At 40.8% G+C, this 5,936-nt stretch overlaps 1 long non-coding RNA gene across 1 annotated transcript; it reads left to right on the top strand.

Annotated features, from left to right (window-relative positions):
- Positions 1 to 2,032: 2,032 nt before the first annotated feature.
- Positions 2,033 to 5,545, top strand: LOC118478876. The gene is made up of 2 exons (XR_004859330.1): positions 2,033 to 2,220; positions 5,442 to 5,545. It is a non-coding gene; the product is annotated as an uncharacterized LOC118478876 (long non-coding RNA).
- The last annotated feature ends 391 nt before the right edge of the window (positions 5,546 to 5,936 follow it).

Raw genomic sequence — 5,936 nt, 5'->3', positions numbered from 1 at the left:
TAAACGTGTACTGATCAAAATTTTTGACAAAAAAGTACGACTTTTTTTGGCCTTATCACCGCGTTGCTCTAAAACAGCTGTCGACAACTGGGACCTTTCTTCAGGCACACTGACACACACACGCTGCTCTCTGTACTTCTGATTCTGTATTTAAATTTTCATCCAATATCTTTTTTCTTCCTCAAGCCATTTTTTTTCTTTTGTTAATGTCTTCATTCCTTCGTTCCTTGCCGCATATATCTTTCTTTATTTTGATGTCTGTCTCCTCTTTCTGTGTCTTCTGTCCTGTGATGTCAAGGGACATGACTCTTATCTTTAGTGTGGGGACACGATAATTAAGGGAGTAGCACGCCCTTGAATGATGTCGCAAGGAGCCTCGGGAAAATAGGCAGAGATCGTCTGAGAGAGACTCATTGAAAGTCAGTCGGACACAGAACCACGACAAGGCAACATCTATCCTAGACGGGGGCCCTCTGACAGACCCGACTCATCGGACGCCAGTAACTTTACACTGTCCATCAGTTATGCGCAGTCTGTAATAACATATCTGTTTGACTCTGTTGGTTTGCCATAGACAGACCGACAGACAAACTGACAGACAGACAGACAAACAGACAGACAAACAGACAGACAGACAGACAGACAGACAGACAGACAGACAGACAGACAGACAGACAGACAGACAGAGATATGGATGAGGCGGTGGCCACACCATCTATGTAGTAGTGATCGCAATTTTGAAGTCTATATAAAGACAACAACTGGTCTTTTCGCTCTGAATACTTATACCAAGTTGCTTCATAAAAGTAATCTCATTTAAGATAGGAAACTTTAAAATAAGTCCCATCCCAGACAAGACAGGACAGAGCTCATAAATAATTTTCTAAACTCGTAAATGTCGGCTCTTCTCCTCATCGAACATAATCATAATTGGTTCTTTAAGAACAAAGTCTAGCTAAGAAATTAGACATCACTTAGCAGTACATGTTGTCATACAATAACTTTATGAATAATTGAGATGCAAAAAATATTATGACCCCTGTAACATGTTCCTTTGTTTAGCACGCCGCCCGGTTTTGGGACTATTAAGACGCGGAGATTTTCGTACTGCCAATGAAATGGCAGCGTGTATTACATGCTTCCCAGGAAGTTGAGATTGTTTCAGTTTGCTGTCAGGTCTGCTGGTGTAATAATATTATAGATTGTAAAGCGCGTAGAGCTTGCTGTTGAGCGGGAATTTACGCTATAGGAATACATCCAGAGAGTTGACAGCTGAGGAAGACAGTTGCACTAGCAAGGAGACCTCACATTGGTGAGCTGTAGAAAGGAAGAGCCCGAAACAGCGACGCATTCTCTCCTGATGATCTCCACGCTAGAGTCCGGGATACGAAGTGTTCGGCTATGAGCAGTGCACACGGCTGTTTTAGACCATGCTTTACTTTATTACCGCTCATCGACGTGCATTTCCAAGCGGGGCATTTCAATAACACCTGTCACTCATTGTCCTGGAGAACCCCACCGCCTACTAAAATGATCAAAACATCCCATCGTGAGCGATATCGCCCTGGTCGGCGAGCACTGGTTTAACACATTGCACGTGCTTACTCATGCATCTTATTTTGTTAGATTTGGGAAGAGTTTTTCACACGTAAAATGGGCAATCAAAGAAATCAGGACCAGAAAGAGTTAACAACCCAAGTTCAGAGCATTATCGTTGGAATGTAATAATAATAATAATAATAACAATAATAATAATAATAATAATAATAATAATAATAATAATAATAATAATAATAATAATAATAATAATAATGATATTAGCAATAATAATAGATAACATTAATACAGCTTAACTTCCCACTCAACAGCAAGCTGTACACCCTTTACAATCTATTCAATACATCGGCAGAACTGATAGCATTCTGAAACAATCTCAGCTTTTCGGGAAGCGAACAGTGCAAATCTGCCATTTACAGTCACCAAAAAAGATATTAACGTATTGACAAGATGTATCTCTTGCACCCACTCTAGGAAAAGACTGTTCGTGAGAATCGAACCCTGACCCTTATCATCCTGTCCCTGTGGACAGCCAGCCTGACCCAATTCACTCTGGTGTTGACTGCTGCGAAGTCCAAAAAGACCCGGCCGGCACTGTTCCGTTCTGAGAGCGCGTCATCCACAGCCTGTTCGAGGGGAGGCAAGGGCTGTTGTCCAACAGAGGTGAGTCGAGATGAGACGAGATGAGATGAGATGAGATGTGATGAGGATGAGATGAGATGAGATTAGATGAGATGAGATGAGATGAGATGAGATTAGATGAGATGAGATGAGATTGGATGAGTTGAGAGGAGATGAGATGAGAGGAGATGAGATGAGAGGAGATGAGATTGGATGATATGAGAGGAGATGAGATGAGATGAGATGAGGTGAGATACTACTACTACTACTACTACTACTACTACTACTACTACTACTACTACTACTACTACTACTACTACTATTACTACTACTACTACTACTACTACTACTACTACTACTACTACTACTACTAGATATTACGTGTATTTCTATAGCGCAAATTCCCTCTCAGGATATAATGCATTGTAGTAATAGTATTATTAATAATAATAATAATAATAATAATAATAATAATAATAATAATAACAACAATAATAATAATAATGATGATAATAATATATAATAATAATAACAACAATTATAATAGATAGATAGATAGATAGATAGATAGATGGATAGATAGATAGATAGATAGATAGATAGCATTTGCTTTGTATAGCGCAAATTTCTTCTCAAGAGATGTGATGAGACAGGATGAGTTGAGTTGAGATGAGATGGGATGGGATGGGATGGAATGAGGCCCGCCTATTGTCCTACAAATAAGATGTACTGGGAAAAAATTATGTGTTGTCATTAGAATCTGCAATATGTAATAGGAATATTTAACATTACATCAACAAAATTGCACAGATATGCCTATCTACTTGTGTGTGCAGCATACACACGGCACGCACACATATCACATACACACATACACACGCGCGTGCGCACACACACACACACACACACACACACACACACACACACACACACACACACACACACATACACACATACACACACATACACACAAAACGCACTATCAAACCCACGGCGCGCACACACACACACACTCTCTCCCTCCCTCTCTCCTATCTCTCTCTCTCACTCTCTCTCTCTCTCTCTCTCTCTCTCTCTCTCTCTCTCTCTCTCTCTCATGCTCACTCTTTTCTCCCTCACTACTAGCTGTCAGTGTAATGCTATTTCAATGAAAAACGAATCGAAAGTTGCAGACTAGTCCTGCTAATCACTTCGCCTTTTCGAATAGCATTTATTGAAGCATGTCGGATCAGATTAACTTAACAAGATCCAATCTCACTTGACATACTGGTGTTTCTATTACACACGTCACTGCCAATCAAACTCGGGCATGAGCCAGAAATTTCACAAACTGAGTTAGTATTATTGGAAAAAACCCGAAACAAAACACATAAATAAATGAAACAAACCAAACTATAGCATTTTCTCTACAATAAAAAAAAAATAAAGTATATGAAAACGTGGAAACTTTAATGCTGCAAAATGTGGAAAGATGAAAATGAGAAGACGGGCTCCGAAGTTGGGAAAAATGACACATTATTAACCCCCCCCCCCCCACACACACACACACATTTAAGAAATCTCTCTCTCTCTCTTGCCCTTTTTAGCTCCCAGTGGAGCACAGGCCATCGACAACATTACTCCAGCGAAGCCTGTCCTGAGCATCCTTTTCTATCTGTTTCCATGATGTCCCCGCTTTTTCAATTTCCGCTTGTACCGCTCGCCTACATGTCATCTTTGGTCTTCCCTTCTTACGCTTTCCTTGTGGGTTCCACGTTAAAGCCTGCCTGATTATGCTTGTCGGAGGTCTCCTCAGGGTGTATCCAATTCATTTCCATTTCTTCACCTGAATATCTTCCTTTACTGGCCTTTGGCTTGTTCTCTCCCACAGTTGAGCATTCGTGACTCGATCGTACCACTTGATCCCTACTATCCTTCGTAGGCATCCATTTACGAAGCTCTGCAGTTTCCTTGCTGCTGATGCTGTGAGCCTCCATGTCTCTGAACCATACAGTAGAACAGTCTTCACGTTTGTTTTGAAGATTCTCAGTTTGGTGTTCAATCCCAGTTCCTTAGACATCCATATATTCCTGAGAATGATGAATGCTGCTCTTGCCTTTTGGATTCTGACCTTGATGTCTTCGTCTGTTCCCCCTGCCTTGTTGATGACACTTCCACTTACGAAATAGATCAGTATAAAACACATAATGTGAAGAAAAAAACCCATAAATCTTTACTTGGAAAGACGGAACAGACAGGTGACAGGGAAACAGCAGGATTATAACACTCTTGCTTTTTTTTAAGAACGTCCGGGCAAAGAAATGAGTGGCGAACAATGATGTCTGTTGCGAGTTTTGCACGTGATGATGACTGCCTCTCCACTTATAACAATATAGTTATAAAGTTTATTGCTTCCAGTACTCGGTGTACCCAAACATAAAAATTAATATCACTGTATAGCGGCATTGATAGGTCCTATATTTCTTGGCTCTCACTTTTACTTTCAAGCCTATCCTTTTCTTCCACCACAAAATTACCGTTATTGTGTCGACATGCTATTTTTAATAAAACATCTTGCATCTGGGATTAAAAAAATTTTTTTTTTTAAAGCGTCGTTACGGTACAATGGCTGAATCGACAATGTAAGATAAAAAAAACAACAACCGAAACGTGACAACTGAAGCAATATTATTTATTTAACCAAACGTTTCTTTAAGATCACTCCACTATAGTATTAAGCTCATAGCGTGGAGTTGAAAGTGACGTCACGGCAGCGATTTCAAATTAGTTTAAGGATGATCACACGTCTGAGCACTTCCAGAACACCCAAATTAAAGTCCTGCGTGTTCTGTTTATCGAAGTGGCGTCAGTAGCCTAGTTGTTAGGTTACCGAACTCGTAATCGTGAGATTGCGGGGTCGTGGGTTCGAGCCTCAGCTCGGTCCTACGTTGTGTCCTTGGGAAAGGCACGTTACACGAATTTCCCACTTGGCTTGGCCCTTTCGGAGACAAACGTGAAGCTCGGAGGTCCCGCTTCTTTAATAACTTAACAGTGTTGATATTGCCATTTCACCATTTGTTTCTGTTTATTGACACAAATAAAACGCTTACAATAGAAGAAAGAAAACTAAAAATCCCGATCCAACTCTTTGTAGGAAGACCTTATTTTATTCTGTGTGAATCTAGCGTGTAGTCACGTTAGAAAAATAAGAGAAATTGTTCGGCTAGATGTGATGGAGATCACACTATTCCTGACATTTTCCCGCCTTTTTGGCTTCCCCCCAGACTGACTTAAAGTCTCAAGGCCTACCCTGGTCACAATGGGAACTGTCACCCGTTAGAAGCCCGTGCACTCAGCGTTTTGAGGAAACAGAAGAAGAAAGGAAGGAGAAAGAAGAAGAAGAGGATAGAAAAGGCACTGTGAGTAGCTGTTTTCTAGTACTATTATGAGAGTAATAATAGATAATAATAGATAGCATTTGTATAGCGTAAATCCCCGCTCAACAGCAAGCTCTATACGCTTCACAATCTATACTATTACCCCAGCAGACCTGAGAGCATTCTGAAACAAACTCAACTTCCTGGGAAGCATACAGTGCAAGCAGCCATTTATAAGCCCTAAAACACTAACATACTGACAAGATCTTTCGCTGTCTATGGCCAGGTACCCATTTCCACCTGCGTGAAGAGAGAGAACAATTCGTGTAAAGGAAACAACGTCGGGCCCGCGGCTCGAACTCCCGACCCCGCAATCGCACGATTACAAGTCCGGTAGCCTAA

This window comes from Aplysia californica, unplaced genomic scaffold (genome assembly GCF_000002075.1).
Source record: "Aplysia californica isolate F4 #8 unplaced genomic scaffold, AplCal3.0 scaffold00026, whole genome shotgun sequence".
Lineage (NCBI taxonomy): Eukaryota > Metazoa > Mollusca > Gastropoda > Aplysiida > Aplysiidae > Aplysia > Aplysia californica.
Note: the sequence above shows the minus strand (reverse complement) of the source record. Positions and strands in the feature narration are given on the sequence as shown.